Here is a 22,412-nt window from a genome sequence, read left to right as displayed (position 1 = left end):
TTAACAGGTGCTGCTGCTCGATAGGAAAATAGGATCAATGATTCTGAACGACTATATCGACTGAACCTAGTAAGTTAGCAACTACCACCTGAGATGTTGTAAGTACTTGGGCTTGCACTTGGAAACCCCTTATTTGCAAATAGAAATGTTGGCTTAACTGCACACCTTATATCTTGTATCACTCCTTTAGTGTGTAAATGGAACATGGTAGAACATTCATAGTACCCTCTAACAAAATGGCAAATTAAGAAGGAATTATTTTGATTCAACCATTTCTTTTTCTACAATCCTGCCTAATTTAATCATATATTTCGGTCAATAAATTAATTAATTGACCACGTGAAATGTCATACATCGTAAATTTTTTCGTTTAGTCTTTAAATTCGTAAATCTATCCATATTGCATAAAGAATCGGAATGAAAACAAAGTTTCACGTTTGGTTTTGAATTATTGATGTTAAAAATGATGAATCGACGTCAACTATACCCCTATCCTACCAAGCTAACGTTGCGGTTTAGAGTCCCTTTACCTTCGCGATATCAATCATAATATATATACATCATTGTATCCTAAGATTTCAAAATCACCCAAGAGCTATTGAAGGTCAACCAATATAAGCCATAAATCTAAATTTGAAACCAACCTTTAGGTACCAGGTCGATCCATCACTAGGGGCTTAAAGAATATTCAAGGTCAGTTGCACTTGGAATCAAAAGGGAATTTGGATGGCCAAGCGTTATTGGTGGTGCTACTTGATAGGGAACTAGGATCAATGATTCAGCAGTAGTATTTATATCATTCATAGGTGCAACTAACTCCTAATAAAGAAACCGTATGATTCTCCGTTGTAAAAGCGCACCTAAATCTTATCAATTTTAAGTTTCGCTCATGTCTTAAATGAATTCTACAACATATTCGAAGAAATTCTAGCCGTCTGTCAACACTTGTAAACCTCCTATTTGCCAATAGAAATGTTGGTTTACTTCCACACCGACTATCTCTCCAAAACCATTGTTATTTCATTCTAGCCTATTCAACAATTAACCAAAATAAAAATTGTATCAATCAATGATCAAATCTCGATATGGCATGATTCCTCTTTAATGAATCATTTCATTTGAACTGATGTGAGATAATGATTAAGACAATTAAAAATCATGTAGGTTAGGTTAGGTTAGGCATAAAATACAAGGTACTTCATTGCTTAGTTTGGCTTTTATGGAGGCGCTTTCAACAATTTACGTCATGGCATTAGCAGTTTTATTTGATAATACCTTTTCGTAATCCTAGAAACTTGAAAAGTTACATTCTTTTACTGCTTTGGCCCTACCTCTTCTCAATCTTTAAATTATATCAACTCCACGCTTCACTCCTACTGGACAGACATACTTGGAATGCACTAACAACTCCACACTTCATGCATCGTTTTGATATATCGTTTAATGCCTTTTGTTAAATTATAGTAAACAAACAAATTTGGCAAATTTGAATGTCAAGATCAGAAAATTCAGAATCACTGAGTTTTCGGGTTACTTTTATTCTATCTCTATTCCTATTTATTTTTTTCTAACAGGTCGGGTGAGCGTTTACCTTGTAGAATCACTGAGTTTTCGACTTTTCAGTAATATATTGGCAGATAAATTAGTAATTGTTGTTGTTGTATCATGTTTAGTATGCTTAGCCATAGAAGGTCATCTTTGAGTAACTTTGAATCCAAATAAATAACAAAATAAGGCTCTAAATATCTAAGATTTAAATTCAAAATTAGGTAAGCCCATGAATCGTATTCCAATGCTTGCGGAACATGATTTATATAAATATATTTATTGATGATATGTATGATATAGTGTACAAAGAAAAAAAGAGCAAGCGAAATATGTGTACGATATTAATATTTATTATATTTGAATTACACTACAGAAATATATTGTTGAAAGTGCCTCCATAAAAGCCAGATTAAGCTATCAAGTAGGTAAAATACACAATAAAGCAATAAGCAATAAATTGCTGAAAGTGCCTCCACAGTAAAATACGAGGTACTTGATTGGTTAGTCTGGCTTTTATCAGATCTATGACATGGATCGGACAAAAGCGGATCTTAGGATAAATTGAGAATTCTTCTCTTTGTTTTTAACAGGTGCTGCTGCTCGATAGGGAAATAGGATCAATGATTCTGAACGACTATATCGACTGAACCTAGTAAGTTAGCAACTACCACCTGAGATGTTGTAAGTACTTGGGCTTGCACTTGGAAACCCCTTATTTGCAAATAGAAATGTTGGCTTAACTGCACACCTTATATCTTGTATCACTCCTTTAGTGTGTAAATGGAACATGGTAGAACATTCATAGTACCCTCTAACAAAATTGCAAATTAAGAAGGAATTATTTTGATTCAACTATTTCTTTTTCTACAATCCTGCCTAATTTAATCATATATTTCGGTCAATAAATTAATTAATTGACCACGTGAAATGTCATACATCGTAAATTTTTTCGTTTAGTCTTTAAATTCGTAAATCTATCCATATTGCATAAAGAATCGGAATGAAAACAAAGTTTCACGTTTGGTTTTGAATTATTGATGTTAAAAATGATGAATCGACGTCAACTATACCCCTATCCTACCAAGCTAACGTTGCGGTTTAGAGTCCCTTTACCTTCGCGATATCAATCATAATATATATACATCATTGTATCCTAAGATTTCAAAATCACCCAAGAGCTATTGAAGGTCAACCAATATAAGCCATAAATCTAAATTTGAAACCAACCTTTAGGTACCAGGTCGATCCATCACTAGGGGCTTAAAGAATATTCAAGGTCAGTTGCACTTGGAATCAAAAGGGAATTTGGATGGCCAAGCGTTATTGGTGGTGCTACTTGATAGGGAACTAGGATCAATGATTCAGCAGTAGTATTTATATCATTCATAGGTGCAACTAACTCCTCATAAAGAAACCGTATGATTCTCCGTTGTAAAAGCATACCTAAATCTTATCAATTTTAAGTTTCGCTCATGTCTTAAATGAATTCTACAACATATTCGAAGAAATTCTAGCCGTCTGTCAACACTTGTAAACCTCCTATTTGCCAATAGAAATGTTGGTTTACTTCCACACCGACTATCTCTCCAAAACCATTGTTATTTCATTCTAGCCTATTCAACAATTAACCAAAATAAAAATTGTATCAATCAATGATCAAATCTCGATATGGCATGATTCCTCTTTAATGAATCATTTCATTTGAACTGATGTGAGATAATGATTAAGACAATTAAAAATCATGTAGGTTAGGTTAGGTTAGGCATAAAATACAAGGTACTTCATTGCTTAGTTTGGCTTTTATGGAGGCGCTTTCAACAATTTACGTCATGGCATTAGCAATTTTATTTGATAGTACCTTTTCGTAATCCTAGAAACTTGAAAAGTTACATTCTTTTACTGCTTTGGCCCTACCTCTTCTCAATCTTTAAATTATATCAACTCCACGCTTCACTCCTACTGGACAGACATACTTGGAATGCACTAACAACTCCACACTTCATGCATCGTTTTGATATATCGTTTAATGCCTTTTGTTAAATTAAAGTAAACAAACAAATTTGGCAAATTTGAATGTCAAGATCAGAAAATTCAGAATCACTGAGTTTTCGGGTTACTTTTATTCTATCTCTATTCCTATTTATTTTTTTCTAACAGGTCGGGTGAGCGTTTACCTTGTAGAATCACTGAGTTTTCGACTTTTCAGTAATATATTGGCAGATAAATTAGTAATTGTTGTTGTTGTATCATGTTTAGTATGCTTAGCCATAGAAGGTCATCTTTGAGTAACTTTGAATCCAAATAAATAACAAAATAAGGCTCTAAATATCTAAGATTTAAATTCAAAATTAGGTAAGCCCATGAATCGTATTCCAATGCTTGCGGAACATGATTTATATAAATATATTTATTGATGATATGTATGATATAGTGTACAAAGAAAAAAAGAGCAAGCGAAATATGTGTACGATATTAATATTTATTATATTTGAATTACACTACAGAAATATATTGTTGAAAGTGCCTCCATAAAAGCCAGATTAAGCTATCAAGTAGGTAAAATACACAATAAAGCAATAAGCAATAAATTGCTGAAAGTGCCTCCACAGTAAAATACGAGGTACTTGATTGGTTAGTCTGGCTTTTATCAGATCTATGACATGGATCGGACAAAAGCGGATCTTAGGATAAATTGAGAATTCTTCTCTTTGTTTTTAACAGGTGCTGTTGCTCGATAGGGAAATAGGATCAATGATTCTGAACGACTATATCGACTGAACCTAGTAAGTTAGCAACTACCACCTGAGATGTTGTAAGTACTTGGGCTTGCACTTGGAAACCCCTTATTTGCAAATAGAAATGTTGGCTTAACTGCACACCTTATATCTTGTATCACTCCTTTAGTGTGTAAATGGAACATGGTAGAACATTCATAGTACCCTCTAACAAAATTGCAAATTAAGAAGGAATTATTTTGATTCAACCATTTCTTTTTCTACAATCCTGCCTAATTTAATCATATATTTCGGTCAATAAATTAATTAATTGACCACGTGAAATGTCATACATCGTAAATTTTTTCGTTTAGTCTTTAAATTCGTAAATCTATCCATATTGCATAAAGAATCGGAATGAAAACAAAGTTTCACGTTTGGTTTTGAATTATTGATGTTAAAAATGATGAATCGACGTCAACTATACCCCTATCCTACCAAGCTAACGTTGCGGTTTAGAGTCCCTTTACCTTCGCGATATCAATCATAATATATATACATCATTGTATCCTAAGATTTCAAAATCACCCAAGAGCTATTGAAGGTCAACCAATATAAGCCATAAATCTAAATTTGAAACCAACCTTTAGGTACCAGGTCGATCCATCACTAGGGGCTTAAAGAATATTCAAGGTCAGTTGCACTTGGAATCAAAAGGGAATTTGGATGGCCAAGCGTTATTGGTGGTGCTACTTGATAGGGAACTAGGATCAATGATTCAGCAGTAGTATTTATATCATTCATAGGTGCAACTAACTCCTCATAAAGAAACCGTATGATTCTCCGTTGTAAAAGCGCACCTAAATCTTATCAATTTTAAGTTTCGCTCATGTCTTAAATGAATTCTACAACATATTCGAAGAAATTCTAGCCGTCTGTCAACACTTGTAAACCTCCTATTTGCCAATAGAAATGTTGGTTTACTTCCACACCGACTATCTCTCCAAAACCATTGTTATTTCATTCTAGCCTATTCAACAATTAACCAAAATAAAAATTGTATCAATCAATGATCAAATCTCGATATGGCATGATTCCTCTTTAATGAATCATTTCATTTGAACTGATGTGAGATAATGATTAAGACAATTAAAAATCATGTAGGTTAGGTTAGGTTAGGCATAAAATACAAGGTACTTCATTGCTTAGTTTGGCTTTTATGGAGGCGCTTTCAACAATTTACGTCATGGCATTAGCAGTTTTATTTGATAATACCTTTTCGTAATCCTAGAAACTTGAAAAGTTACATTCTTTTACTGCTTTGGCCCTACCTCTTCTCAATCTTTAAATTATATCAACTCCACGCTTCACTCCTACTGGACAGACATACTTGGAATGCACTAACAACTCCACACTTCATGCATCGTTTTGATATATCGTTTAATGCCTTTTGTTAAATTATAGTAAACAAACAAATTTGGCAAATTTGAATGTCAAGATCAGAAAATTCAGAATCACTGAGTTTTCGGGTTACTTTTATTCTATCTCTATTCCTATTTATTTTTTTCTAACAGGTCAGGTGAGCGTTTACCTTGTAGAATCACTGAGTTTTCGACTTTTCAGTAATATATTGGCAGATAAATTAGTAATTGTTGTTGTTGTATCATGTTTAGTATGCTTAGCCATAGAAGGTCATCTTTGAGTAACTTTGAATCCAAATAAATAACAAAATAAGGCTCTAAATATCTAAGATTTAAATTCAAAATTAGGTAAGCCCAAGAATCGTATTCCAATGCTTGCGGAACATGATTTATATAAATATATTTATTGATGATATGTATGATATAGTGTACAAAGAAAAAAAGAGCAAGCGAAATATGTGTACGATATTAATATTTATTATATTTGAATTACACTACAGAAATATATTGTTGAAAGTGCCTCCACAAAAGCTAGATTAAGCTATCAAGTAGGTAAAATACACAATAAAGCAATAAGCAATAAATTGTTGAAAGTGCCTCCACAGTAAAATACGAGGTACTTGATTGGTTAGTCTGGCTTTTATCAGATCTATGACATGGATCGGACAAAAGCGGATCTTAGGATAAATTGAGAATTCTTCTCTTTGTTTTTAACAGGTGCTGCTGCTCGATAGGGAAATAGGATCAATGATTCTGAACGACTATATCGACTGAACCTAGTAAGTTAGCAACTACCACCTGAGATGTTGTAAGTACTTGGGCTTGCACTTGGAAACCCCTTATTTGCAAATAGAAATGTTGGCTTAACTGCACACCTTATATCTTGTATCACTCCTTTAGTGTGTAAATGGAACATGGTAGAACATTCATAGTACCCTCTAACAAAATTGCAAATTAAGAAGGAATTATTTTGATTCAACCATTTCTTTTTCTACAATCCTGCCTAATTTAATCATATATTTCGGTCAATAAATTAATTAATTGACCACGTGAAATGTCATACATCGTAAATTTTTTCGTTTAGTCTTTAAATTAGTAAATCTATCCATATTGCATAAAGAATCGGAATGAAAACAAAGTTTCACGTTTGGTTTTGAAGTATTGATGTTAAAAATGATGAATCGACGTCAACTATACCCCTATCCTACCAAGCTAACGTTGCGGTTTAGAGTCCCTTTACCTTCGCGATATCAATCATAATATATATACATCATTGTATCCTAAGATTTCAAAATCACCCAAGAGCTATTGAAGGTCAACCAATATAAGCCATAAATCTAAATTTGAAACCAACCTTTAGGTACCAGGTCGATCCATCACTAGGGGCTTAAAGAATATTCAAGGTCAGTTGCACTTGGAATCAAAAGGGAATTTGGATGGCCAAGCGTTATTGGTGGTGCTACTTGATAGGGAACTAGGATCAATGATTCAGCAGTAGTATTTATATCATTCATAGGTGCAACTAACTCCTAATAAAGAAACCGTATGATTCTCCGTTGTAAAAGCGCACCTAAATCTTATCAATTTTAAGTTTCGCTCATGTCTTAAATGAATTCTACAACATATTCGAAGAAATTCTAGCCGTCTGTCAACACTTGTAAACCTCCTATTTGCCAATAGAAATGTTGGTTTACTTCCACACCGACTATCTCTCCAAAACCATTGTTATTTCATTCTAGCCTATTCAACAATTAACCAAAATAAAAATTGTATCAATCAATGATCAAATCTCGATATGGCATGATTCCTCTTTAATGAATCATTTCATTTGAACTGATGTGAGATAATGATTAAGACAATTAAAAATCATGTAGGTTAGGTTAGGTTAGGCATAAAATACAAGGTACTTCATTGCTTAGTTTGGCTTTTATGGAGGCGCTTTCAACAATTTACGTCATGGCATTAGCAGTTTTATTTGATAATACCTTTTCGTAATCCTAGAAACTTGAAAAGTTACATTCTTTTACTGCTTTGGCCCTACCTCTTCTCAATCTTTAAATTGTATCAACTCCACGCTTCACTCCTACTGGACAGACATACTTGGAATGCACTAACAACTCCACACTTCATGCATCGTTTTGATATATCGTTTAATGCCTTTTGTTAAATTATAGTAAACAAACAAATTTGGCAAATTTGAATGTCAAGATCAGAAAATTCAGAATCACTGAGTTTTCGGGTTACTTTTATTCTATCTCTATTCCTATTTATTTTTTTCTAACAGGTCAGGTGAGCGTTTACCTTGTAGAATCACTGAGTTTTCGACTTTTCAGTAATATATTGGCAGATAAATTAGTAATTGTTGTTGTTGTATCATGTTTAGTATGCTTAGCCATAGAAGGTCATCTTTGAGTAACTTTGAATCCAAATAAATAACAAAATAAGGCTCTAAATATCTAAGATTTAAATTCAAAATTAGGTAAGCCCATGAATCGTATTCCAATGCTTGCGGAACATGATTTATATAAATATATTTATTGATGATATGTATGATATAGTGTACAAAGAAAAAAAGAGCAAGCGAAATATGTGTACGATATTAATATTTATTATATTTGAATTACACTACAGAAATATATTGTTGAAAGTGCCTCCACAAAAGCTAGATTAAGCTATCAAGTAGGTAAAATACACAATAAAGCAATAAGCAATAAATTGCTGAAAGTGCCTCCACAGTAAAATACGAGGTACTTGATTGGTTAGTCTGGCTTTTATCAGATCTATGACATGGATCGGACAAAAGCGGATCTTAGGATAAATTGAGAATTCTTCTCTTTGTTTTTAACAGGTGCTGCTGCTCGATAGGGAAATAGGATCAATGATTCTGAACGACTATATCGACTGAACCTAGTAAGTTAGCAACTACCACCTGAGATGTTGTAAGTACTTGGGCTTGCACTTGGAAACCCCTTATTTGCAAATAGAAATGTTGGCTTAACTGCACACCTTATATCTTGTATCACTCCTTTAGTGTGTAAATGGAACATGGTAGAACATTCATAGTACCCTCTAACAAAATTGCAAATTAAGAAGGAATTATTTTGATTCAACCATTTCTTTTTCTACAATCCTGCCTAATTTAATCATATATTTCGGTCAATAAATTAATTAATTGACCACGTGAAATGTCATACATCGTAAATTTTTTCGTTTAGTCTTTAAATTCGTAAATCTATCCATATTGCATAAAGAATCGGAATGAAAACAAAGTTTCACGTTTGGTTTTGAAGTATTGATGTTAAAAATGATGAATCGACGTCAACTATACCCCTATCCTACCAAGCTAACGTTGCGGTTTAGAGTCCCTTTACCTTCGCGATATCAATCATAATATATATACATCATTGTATCCTAAGATTTCAAAATCACCCAAGAGCTATTGAAGGTCAACCAATATAAGCCATAAATCTAAATTTGAAACCAACCTTTAGGTACCAGGTCGATCCATCACTAGGGGCTTAAAGAATATTCAAGGTCAGTTGCACTTGGAATCAAAAGGGAATTTGGATGGCCAAGCGTTATTGGTGGTGCTACTTGATAGGGAACTAGGATCAATGATTCAGCAGTAGTATTTATATCATTCATAGGTGCAACTAACTCCTAATAAAGAAACCGTATGATTCTCCGTTGTAAAAGCGCACCTAAATCTTATCAATTTTAAGTTTCGCTCATGTCTTAAATGAATTCTACAACATATTCGAAGAAATTCTAGCCGTCTGTCAACACTTGTAAACCTCCTATTTGCCAATAGAAATGTTGGTTTACTTCCACACCGACTATCTCTCCAAAACCATTGTTATTTCATTCTAGCCTATTCAACAATTAACCAAAATAAAAATTGTATCAATCAATGATCAAATCTCGATATGGCATGATTCCTCTTTAATGAATCATTTCATTTGAACTGATGTGAGATAATGATTAAGACAATTAAAAATCATGTAGGTTAGGTTAGGTTAGGCATAAAATACAAGGTACTTCATTGCTTAGTTTGGCTTTTATGGAGGCGCTTTCAACAATTTACGTCATGGCATTAGCAGTTTTATTTGATAATACCTTTTCGTAATCCTAGAAACTTGAAAAGTTACATTCTTTTACTGCTTTGGCCCTACCTCTTCTCAATCTTTAAATTATATCAACTCCACGCTTCACTCCTACTGGACAGACATACTTGGAATGCACTAACAACTCCACACTTCATGCATCGTTTTGATATATCGTTTAATGCCTTTTGTTAAATTATAGTAAACAAACAAATTTGGCAAATTTGAATGTCAAGATCAGAAAATTCAGAATCACTGAGTTTTCGGGTTACTTTTATTCTATCTCTATTCCTATTTATTTTTTTCTAACAGGTCAGGTGAGCGTTTACCTTGTAAAATCACTGAGTTTTCGACTTTTCAGTAATATATTGGCAGATAAATTAGTAATTGTTGTTGTTGTATCATGTTTAGTATGCTTAGCCATAGAAGGTCATCTTTGAGTAACTTTGAATCCAAATAAATAACAAAATAAGGCTCTAAATATCTAAGATTTAAATTCAAAATTAGGTAAGCCCATGAATCGTATTCCAATGCTTGCGGAACATGATTTATATAAATATATTTATTGATGATATGTATGATATAGTGTACAAAGAAAAAAAGAGCAAGCGAAATATGTGTACGATATTAATATTTATTATATTTGAATTACACTACAGAAATATATTGTTGAAAGTGCCTCCACAAAAGCTAGATTAAGCTATCAAGTAGGTAAAATACACAATAAAGCAATAAGCAATAAATTGCTGAAAGTGCCTCCACAGTAAAATACGAGGTACTTGATTGGTTAGTCTGGCTTTTATCACATCTATGACATGGATCGGACAAAAGCGGATCTTAGGATAAATTGAGAATTCTTCTCTTTGTTTTTAACAGGTGCTGCTGCTCGATAGGGAAATAGGATCAATGATTCTGAACGACTATATCGACTGAACCTAGTAAGTTAGCAACTACCACCTGAGATGTTGTAAGTACTTGGGCTTGCACTTGGAAACCCCTTATTTGCAAATAGAAATGTTGGCTTAACTGCACACCTTATATCTTGTATCACTCCTTTAGTGTGTAAATGGAACATGGTAGAACATTCATAGTACCCTCTAACAAAATTGCAAATTAAGAAGGAATTATTTTGATTCAACCATTTCTTTTTCTACAATCCTGCCTAATTTAATCATATATTTCGGTCAATAAATTAATTAAATGACCACGTGAAATGTCATACATCGTAAATTTTTTCGTTTAGTCTTTAAATTCGTAAATCTATCCATATTGCATAAAGAATCGGAATGAAAACAAAGTTTCACGTTTGGTTTTGAATTATTGATGTTAAAAATGATGAATCGACGTCAACTATACCCCTATCCTACCAAGCTAACGTTGCGGTTTAGAGTCCCTTTACCTTCGCGATATCAATCATAATATATATACATCATTGTATCCTAAGATTTCAAAATCACCCAAGAGCTATTGAAGGTCAACCAATATAAGCCATAAATCTAAATTTGAAACCAACCTTTAGGTACCAGGTCGATCCATCACTAGGGGCTTAAAGAATATTCAAGGTCAGTTGCACTTGGAATCAAAAGGGAATTTGGATGGCCAAGCGTTATTGGTGGTGCTACTTGATAGGGAACTAGGATCAATGATTCAGCAGTAGTATTTATATCATTCATAGGTGCAACTAACTCTTCATAAAGAAACCGTATGATTCTCCGTTGTAAAAGCGCACCTAAATCTTATCAATTTTAAGTTTCGCTCATGTCTTAAATGAATTCTACAACATATTCGAAGAAATTCTATTCGTCTGTCAACACTTGTAAACCTCCTATTTGCCAATAGAAATGTTGGTTTACTTCCACACCGACTATCTCTCCAAAACCATTGTTATTTCATTCTAGCCTATTCAACAATTAACCAAAATAAAAATTGTATCAATCAATGATCAAATCTCGATATGGCATGATTCCTCTTTAATGAATCATTTCATTTGAAATGATGTGAGATAATGATTAAGACAATTAAAAATCATGTAGGTTAGGTTAGGTTAGGCATAAAATACAAGGTACTTCATTGCTTAGTTTGGCTTTTATGGAGGCGCTTTCAACAATTTACGTCATGGCATTAGCAGTTTTATTTGATAATACCTTTTTGTAATCCTAGAAACTTGAAAAGTTACATTCTTTTACTGCTTTGGCCCTACCTCTTCTCAATCTTTAAATTATATCAACTCCACACTTCACTCCTACTGGACAGACATACTTGGAATGCACTAACAACTCCACACTTCATGCATCGTTTTGATATATCGTTTAATGCCTTTTGTTAAATTATAGTAAACAAACAAATTTGGCAAATTTGAATGTCAAGATCAGAAAATTCAGAATCACTGAGTTTTCGGGTTACTTTTATTCTATCTCTATTCCTATTTATTTTTTTCTAACAGGTCGGGTGAGCGTTTACCTTGTAGAATCACTGAGTTTTCGACTTTTCAGTAATATATTGGCAGATAAATTAGTAATTGTTGTTGTTGTATCATGTTTAGTACGCTTAGCCATAGAAGGTCATCTTTGAGTAACTTTGAATCCAAATAAATAACAAAATAAGGCTCTAAACATCTAAGATTTAAATTCAAAATTAGGTAAGCCCATGAATCGTATTCCAATGCTTGCGGAACATGATTTATATAAATATATTTATTGATGATATGTATGATATAGTGTACAAAGAAAAAAAGAGCAAGCGAAATATGTGTACGATATTAACATTTATTATATTTGAATTACACTACAGAAATATATTGTTGAAAGTGCCTCCATAAAAGCCAGATTACGCTATCAAGTAGGTAAAATACACAATAAAGCAATAAGCAATAAATTGCTGAAAGTGCCTCCACAGTAAAATACGAGGTACTTGATTGGTTAGTCTGGCTTTTATCAGATCTATGACATGGATCGGACAAAAGCGGATCTTAGGATAAATTGAGAATTCTTCTCTTTGTTTTTAACAGGTGCTGCTGCTCGATAGGGAAATAGGATCAATGATTCTGAACGACTATATCGACTGAACCTAGTAAGTTAGCAACTACCACCTGAGATGTTATAAGTACTTGGGCTTGCACTTGGAAACCCCTTATTTGCAAATAGAAATGTTGGCTTAACTGCACACCTTATATCTTGTATCACTCCTTTAGTGTGTAAATGGAACATGGTAGAACATTCATAGTACCCTCTAACAAAATTGCAAATTAAGAAGGAATTATTTTGATTCAACCATTTCTTTTTCTACAATCCTGCCTAATTTAATCATATATTTCGGTCAATAAATTAATTAATTGACCACGTGAAATGTCATACATCGTAAATTTTTTCGTTTAGTCTTTAAATTCGTAAATCTATCCATATTGCATAAAGAATCGGAATGAAAACAAAGTTTCACGTTTGGTTTTGAATTATTGATGTTAAAAATGATGAATCGACGTCAACTATACCCCTATCCTACCAAGCTAACGTTGCGGTTTAGAGTCCCTTTACCTTCGCGATATCAATCATAATATATATACATCATTGTATCCTAAGATTTCAAAATCACCCAAGAGCTATTGAAGGTCAACCAATATAAGCCATAAATCTAAATTTGAAACCAACCTTTAGGTACCAGGTCGATCCATCACTAGGGGCTTAAAGAATATTCAAGGTCAGTTGCACTTGGAATCAAAAGGGAATTTGGATGGCCAAGCGTTATTGGTGGTGCTACTTGATAGGGAACTAGGATCAATGATTCAGCAGTAGTATTTATATCATTCATAGGTGCAACTAACTCTTCATAAAGAAACCGTATGATTCTCCGTTGTAAAAGCGCACCTAAATCTTATCAATTTTAAGTTTCGCTCATGTCTTAAATGAATTCTACAACATATTCGAAGAAATTCTATTCGTCTGTCAACACTTGTAAACCTCCTATTTGCCAATAGAAATGTTGGTTTACTTCCACACCGACCATCTCTCCAAAACCATTGTTATTTCATTCTAGCCTATTCAACAATTAACCAAAATAAAAATTGTATCAATCAATGATCAAATCTCGATATGGCATGATTCCTCTTTAATGAATCATTTCATTTGAAATGATGTGAGATAATGATTAAGACAATTAAAAATCATGTAGGTTAGGTTAGGTTAGGCATAAAATACAAGGTACTTCATTGCTTAGTTTGGCTTTTATGGAGGCGCTTTCAACAATTTACGTCATGGCATTAGCAGTTTTATTTGATAATACCTTTTTGTAATCCTAGAAACTTGAAAAGTTACATTCTTTTACTGCTTTGGCCCTACCTCTTCTCAATCTTTAAATTATATCAACTCCACACTTCACTCCTACTGGACAGACATACTTGGAATGCACTAACAACTCCACACTTCATGCATCGTTTTGATATATCGTTTAATGCCTTTTGTTAAATTATAGTAAACAAACAAATTTGGCAAATTTGAATGTCAAGATCAGAAAATTCAGAATCACTGAGTTTTCGGGTTACTTTTATTCTATCTCTATTCCTATTTATTTTTTTCTAACAGGTCGGGTGAGCGTTTACCTTGTAGAATCACTGAGTTTTCGACTTTTCAGTAATATATTGGCAGATAAATTAGTAATTGTTGTTGTTGTATCATGTTTAGTACGCTTAGCCATAGAAGGTCATCTTTGAGTAACTTTGAATCCAAATAAATAACAAAATAAGGCTCTAAACATCTAAGATTTAAATTCAAAATTAGGTAAGCCCATGAATCGTATTCCAATGCTTGCGGAACATGATTTATATAAATATATTTATTGATGATATGTATGATATAGTGTACAAAGAAAAAAAGAGCAAGCGAAATATGTGTACGATATTAATATTTATTATATTTGAATTACACTACAGAAATATATTGTTGAAAGTGCCTCCAAAAAAGCCAGATTACGCTATCAAGTAGGTAAAATACACAATAAAGCAATAAGCAATAAATTGCTGAAAGTGCCTCCACAGTAAAATACGAGGTACTTGATTGGTTAGTCTGGCTTTTATCAGATCTATGACATGGATCGGACAAAAGCGGATCTTAGGATAAATTGAGAATTCTTCTCTTTGTTTTTAACAGGTGCTGCTGCTCGATAGGGAAATAGGATCAATGATTCTGAACGACTATATCGACTGAACCTAGTAAGTTAGCAACTACCACCTGAGATGTTGTAAGTACTTGGGCTTGCACTTGGAAACCCCTTATTTGCAAATAGAAATGTTGGCTTAACTGCACACCTTATATCTTGTATCACTCCTTTAGTGTGTAAATGGAACATGGTAGAACATTCATAGTACCCTCTAACAAAATTGCAAATTAAGAAGGAATTATTTTGATTCAACCATTTCTTTTTCTACAATCCTGCCTAATTTAATCATATATTTCGGTCAATAAATTAATTAATTGACCACGTGAAATGTCATACATCGTAAATTTTTTCGTTTAGTCTTTAAATTCGTAAATCTATCCATATTGCATAAAGAATCGGAATGAAAACAAAGTTTCACGTTTGGTTTTGAATTATTGATGTTAAAAATGATGAATCGACGTCAACTATACCACTATCCTACCAAGCTAACGTTGCGGTTTAGAGTCCCTTTACCTTCGCGATATCAATCATAATATATATACATCATTGTATCCTAAGATTTCAAAATCACCCAAGAGCTATTGAAGGTCAACCAATATAAGCCATAAATCTAAATTTGAAACCAACCTTTAGGTACCAGGTCGATCCATCACTAGGGGCTTAAAGAATATTCAAGGTCAGTTGCACATGGAATCAAAAGGGAATTTGGATGGCCAAGCGTTATTGGTGGTGCTACTTGATAGGGAACTAGGATCAATGATTCAGCAGTAGTATTTATATCATTCATATGTGCAACTAACTCCTCATAAAGAAACCGTATGATTCTCCGTTGTAAAAGCGCACCTAAATCTTATCAATTTTAAGTTTCGCTCATGTCTTAAATGAATTCTACAACATATTCGAAGAAATTCTAGCCGTCTGTCAACACTTGTAAACCTCCTATTTGCCAATAGAAATGTTGGTTTACTTCCACACCGACTATCTCTCCAAAACCATTGTTATTTCATTCTAGCCTATTCAACAATTAACCAAAATAAAAATTGTATTAATCAATGATCAAATCTCGATATGGCATGATTCCTCTTTAATGAATCATTTCATTTGAAATGATGTGAGATAATGATTAAGACAATTAAAAATCATGTAGGTTAGGTTAGGTTAGGCATAAAATACAAGGTACTTCATTGCTTAGTTTGGCTTTTATGGAGGCGCTTTCAACAATTTACGTCATGGCATTAGCAGTTTTATTTGATAATACCTTTTCGTAATCCTAGAATCTTGAAAAGTTACATTCTTTTACTGCTTTGGCCCTACCTCTTCTCAATCTTTAAATTATATCAACTCCACGCTTCACTCCTACTGGACAGACATACTTGGAATGCACTAACAACTCCACACTTCATGCATCGTTTTGATATATCGTTTAATGCCTTTTGTTAAATTATAGTAAACAAGCAAATTTGGCAAATTTGAATGTCAAGATCAGAAAATTCAGAATCACTGAGTTTTCGGGTTACTTTTATTCTATCTCTATTCCTATTTATTTTTTTCTAACAGGTCGGGTGAGCGTTTACCTTGTAGAATCACTGAGTTTTCGACTTTTCAGTAATATATTGGCAGATAAATTAGTAATTGTTGTTGTTGTATCATGTTTAGTACGCTTAGCCATAGAAGGTCATCTTTGAGTAACTTTGAATCCAAATAAATAACAAAATAAGGCTCTAAACATCTAAGATTTAAATTCAAAATTAGGTAAGCCCATGAATCGTATTCCAATGCTTGCGGAACATGATTTATATAAATATATTTATTGATGATATGTATGATATAGTGTACAAAGAAAAAAAGAGCAAGCGAAATATGTGTACGATATTAAGATTTATTATATTTGATTTACACTACAGAAATATATTGTTGAAAGTGCCTCCATAAAAGCCAGATTACGCTATCAAGTAGGTAAAATACACAATAAAGCAATAAGCAATAAATTGCTGAAAGTGCCTCCACAGTAAAATACGAGGTACTTGATTGGTTAGTCTGGCTTTTATCAGATCTATGACATGGATCGGACAAAAGCGGATCTTAGGATAAATTGAGAATTCTTCTCTTTGTTTTTAACAGGTGCTGCTGCTCGATAGGGAAATAGGATCAATGATTCTGAACGACTATATCGACTGAACCTAGTAAGTTAGCAACTACCACCTGAGATGTTGTAAGTACTTGGGCTTGCACTTGGAAACCCCTTATTTGCAAATAGAAATGTTGGCTTAACTGCACACCTTATATCTTGTATCACTCCTTTAGTGTGTAAATGGAACATGGTAGAACATTCATAGTACCCTCTAACAAAATTGCAAATTAAGAAGGAATTATTTTGATTCAACCATTTCTTTTTCTACAATCCTGCCTAATTTAATCATATATTTCGGTCAATAAATTAATTAATTGACCACGTGAAATGTCATACATCGTAAATTTTTTCGTTTAGTCTTTAAATTCGTAAATCTATCCATATTGCATAAAGAATCGGAATGAAAACAAAGTTTCACGTTTGGTTTTGAATTATTGATGTTAAAAATGATGAATCGACGTCAACTATACCCCTATCCTACCAAGCTAACGTTGCGGTTTAGAGTCCCTTTACCTTCGCGATATCAATCATAATATATATACATCATTGTATCCTAAGATTTCAAAATCACCCAAGAGCTATTGAAGGTCAACCAATATAAGCCATAAATCTAAATTTGAAACCAACCTTTAGGTACCAGGTCGATCCATCACTAGGGGCTTAAAGAATATTCAAGGTCAGTTGCACTTGGAATCAAAAGGGAATTTGGATGGCCAAGCGTTATTGGTGGTGCTACTTGATAGGGAACTAGGATCAATGATTCAGCAGTAGTATTTATATCATTCATAGGTGCAACTAACTCCTCATAAAGAAACCGTATGATTCTCCGTTGTAAAAGCGCACCTAAATCTTATCAATTTTAAGTTTCGCTCATGTCTTAAATGAATTCTACAACATATTCGAAGAAATTCTAGCCGTCTGTCAACACTTGTAAACCTCCTATTTGCCAATAGAAATGTTGGTTTACTTCCACACCGACTATCTCTCCAAAACCATTGTTATTTCATTCTAGCCTATTCAACAATTAACCAAAATAAAAATTGTATCAATCAATGATCAAATCTCGATATGGCATGATTCCTCTTTAATGAATCATTTCATTTGAACTGATGTGAGATAATGATTAAGACAATTAAAAATCATGTAGGTTAGGTTAGGTTAGGCATAAAATACAAGGTACTTCATTGCTTAGTTTGGCTTTTATGGAGGCGCTTTCAACAATTTACGTCATGGCATTAGCAGTTTTATTTGATAATACCTTTTCGTAATCCTAGAAACTTGAAAAGTTACATTCTTTTACTGCTTTGGCCCTACCTCTTCTCAATCTTTAAATTATATCAACTCCACGCTTCACTCCTACTGGACAGACATACTTGGAATGCACTAACAACTCCACACTTCATGCATCGTTTTGATATATCGTTTAATGCCTTTTGTTAAATTATAGTAAACAAACAAATTTGGCAAATTTGAATGTCAAGATCAGAAAATTCAGAATCACTGAGTTTTCGGGTTACTTTTATTCTATCTCTATTCCTATTTATTTTTTTCTAACAGGTCGGGTGAGCGTTTACCTTGTAGAATCACTGAGTTTTCGACTTTTCAGTAATATATTGGCAGATAAATTAGTAATTGTTGTTGTTGTATCATGTTTAGTACACTTAGCCATAGAAGGTCATCTTTGAGTAACTTTGAATCCAAATAAATAACAAAATAAGGCTCTAAATATCTAAGATTTAAATTCAAAATTAGGTAAGCCCATGAATCGTATTCCAATGCTTGCGGAACATGATTTATATAAATATATTTATTGATGATATGTATGATATAGTGTACAAAGAAAAAAAGAGCAAGCGAAATATGTGTACGATATTAATATTTATTATATTTGAATTACACTACAGAAATATATTGTTGAAAGTGCCTCCATAAAAGCCAGATTAAGCTATCAAGTAGGTAAAATACACAATAAAGCAATAAGAAATAAATTGCTGAAAGTGCCTCCACAGTAAAATACGAGGTACTTGATTGGTTAGTCTGGCTTTTATCAGATCTATGACATGGATCGGACAAAAGCGGATCTTAGGATAAATTGAGAATTCTTCTCTTTGTTTTTAACAGGTGCTGCTGCTCGATAGGGAAATAGGATCGACTGAACCTAGTAAGTTAGCAACTACCACCTAAGATGTTATAAGTACTTGGGCTTGCACTTGGAAACCCCTTATTTGCAAATAGAAATGTTGGCTTAACTGCACACCTTATATCTTGTATCACTCCTTTAGTGTGTAAATGGAACATGGTAGAACATTCATAGTACCCTCTAACAAAATTGCAAATTAAGAAGGAATTATTTTGATTCAACCATTTCTTTTTCTACAATCCTGCCTAATTTAATCATATATTTCGGTCAATAAATTAATTAATTGACCACGTGAAATGTCATACATCGTAAATTTTTTCGTTTAGTCTTTAAATTCGTAAATCTATCCATATTGCATAAAGAATCGGAATGAAAACAAAGTTTCACGTTTGGTTTTGAATTATTGATGTTAAAAATGATGAATCGACGTCAACTATACCCCTATCCTACCAAGCTAACGTTGCGGTTTAGAGTCCCTTTACCTTCGCGATATCAATCATAATATATATACATCATTGTATCCTAAGATTTCAAAATCACCCAAGAGCTATTGAAGGTCAACCAATATAAGCCATAAATCTAAATTTGAAACCAACCTTTAGGTACCAGGTCGATCCATCACTAGGGGCTTAAAGAATATTCAAGGTCAGTTGCACTTGGAATCAAAAGGGAATTTGGATGGCCAAGCGTTATTGGTGGTGCTACTTGATAGGGAACTAGGATCAATGATTCAGCAGTAGTATTTATATCATTCATAGGTGCAACTAACTCTTCATAAAGAAACCGTATGATTCTCCGTTGTAAAAGCGCACCTAAATCTTATCAATTTTAAGTTTCGCTCATGTCTTAAATGAATTCTACAACATATTCGAAGAAATTCTATTCGTCTGTCAACACTTGTAAACCTCCTATTTGCCAATAGAAATGTTGGTTTACTTCCACACCGACCATCTCTCCAAAACCATTGTTATTTCATTCTAGCCTATTCAACAATTAACCAAAATAAAAATTGTATCAATCAATGATCAAATCTCGATATGGCATGATTCCTCTTTAATGAATCATTTCATTTGAACTGATGTGAGATAATGATTAAGACAATTAAAAATCATGTAGGTTAGGTTAGGTTAGGCATAAAATACAAGGTACTTCATTGCTTAGTTTGGCTTTTATGGAGGCGCTTTCAACAATTTACGTCATGGCATTAGCAGTTTTATTTGATAATACCTTTTCGTAATCCTAGAAACTTGAAAAGTTACATTCTTTTACTGCTTTGGCCCTACCTCTTCTCAATCTTTAAATTATATCAACTCCACGCTTCACTCCTACTGGACAGACATACTTGGAATGCACTAACAACTCCACACTTCATGCATCGTTTTGATATATCGTTTAATGCCTTTTGTTAAATTATAGTAAACAAACAAATTTGGCAAATTTGAATGTCAAGATCAGAAAATTCAGAATCACTGAGTTTTCGGGTTACTTTTATTCTATCTCTATTCCTATTTATTTTTTTCTAACAGGTCAGGTGAGCGTTTACCTTGTAGAATCACTGAGTTTTCGACTTTTCAGTAATATATTGGCAGATAAATTAGTAATTGTTGTTGTTGTATCATGTTTAGTATGCTTAGCCATAGAAGGTCATCTTTGAGTAACTTTGAATCCAAATAAATAACAAAATAAGGCTCTAAATATCTAAGATTTAAATTCAAAATTAGGTAAGCCCATGAATCGTATTCCAATGCTTGCGGAACATGATTTATATAAATATATTTATTGATGATATGTATGATATAGTGTACAAAGAAAAAAAGAGCAAGCGAAATATGTGTACGATATTAATATTTATTATATTTGAATTACACTACAGAAATATATTGTTGAAAGTGCCTCCACAAAAGCTAGATTAAGCTATCAAGTAGGTAAAATACACAATAAAGCAATAAGCAATAAATTGCTGAAAGTGCCTCCACAGTAAAATACGAGGTACTTGATTGGTTAGTCTGGCTTTTATCACATCTATGACATGGATCGGACAAAAGCGGATCTTAGGATAAATTGAGAATTCTTCTCTTTGTTTTTAACAGGTGCTGCTGCTCGATAGGGAAATAGGATCAATGATTCTGAACGACTATATCGACTGAACCTAGTAAGTTAGCAACTACCACCTGAGATGTTGTAAGTACTTGGGCTTGCACTTGGAAACCCCTTATTTGCAAATAGAAATGTTGGCTTAACTGCACACCTTATATCTTGTATCACTCCTTTAGTGTGTAAATGGAACATGGTAGAACATTCATAGTACCCTCTAACAAAATTGCAAATTAAGAAGGAATTATTTTGATTCAACCATTTCTTTTTCTACAATCCTGCCTAATTTAATCATATATTTCGGTCAATAAATTAATTAAATGACCACGTGAAATGTCATACATCGTAAATTTTTTCGTTTAGTCTTTAAATTCGTAAATCTATCCATATTGCATAAAGAATCGGAATGAAAACAAAGTTTCACGTTTGGTTTTGAATTATTGATGTTAAAAATGATGAATCGACGTCAACTATACCCCTATCCTACCAAGCTAACGTTGCGGTTTAGAGTCCCTTTACCTTCGCGATATCAATCATAATATATATACATCATTGTATCCTAAGATTTCAAAATCACCCAAGAGCTATTGAAGGTCAACCAATATAAGCCATAAATCTAAATTTGAAACCAACCTTTAGGTACCAGGTCGATCCATCACTAGGGGCTTAAAGAATATTCAAGGTCAGTTGCACATGGAATCAAAAGGGAATTTGGATGGCCAAGCGTTATTGGTGGTGCTACTTGATAGGGAACTAGGATCAATGATTCAGCAGTAGTATTTATATCATTCATAGGTGCAACTAACTCTTCATAAAGAAACCGTATGATTCTCCGTTGTAAAAGCGCACCTAAATCTTATCAATTTTAAGTTTCGCTCATGTCTTAAATGAATTCTACAACATATTCGAAGAAATTCTATTCGTCTGTCAACACTTGTAAACCTCCTATTTGCCAATAGAAATGTTGGTTTACTTCCACACCGACTATCTCTCCAAAACCATTGTTATTTCATTCTAGCCTATTCAACAATTAACCAAAATAAAAATTGTATCAATCAATGATCAAATCTCGATATGGCATGATTCCTCTTTAATGAATCATTTCATTTGAAA

The sequence above is a fragment of the Nuphar pumila genome, chromosome 15 (genome assembly GCF_984573655.1).
Source record: "Nuphar pumila chromosome 15, dmNupPumi1.hap1.1, whole genome shotgun sequence".
Classification (NCBI taxonomy): domain Eukaryota; kingdom Viridiplantae; phylum Streptophyta; class Magnoliopsida; order Nymphaeales; family Nymphaeaceae; genus Nuphar; species Nuphar pumila.
This window is presented reverse-complemented; position numbering follows the sequence as displayed.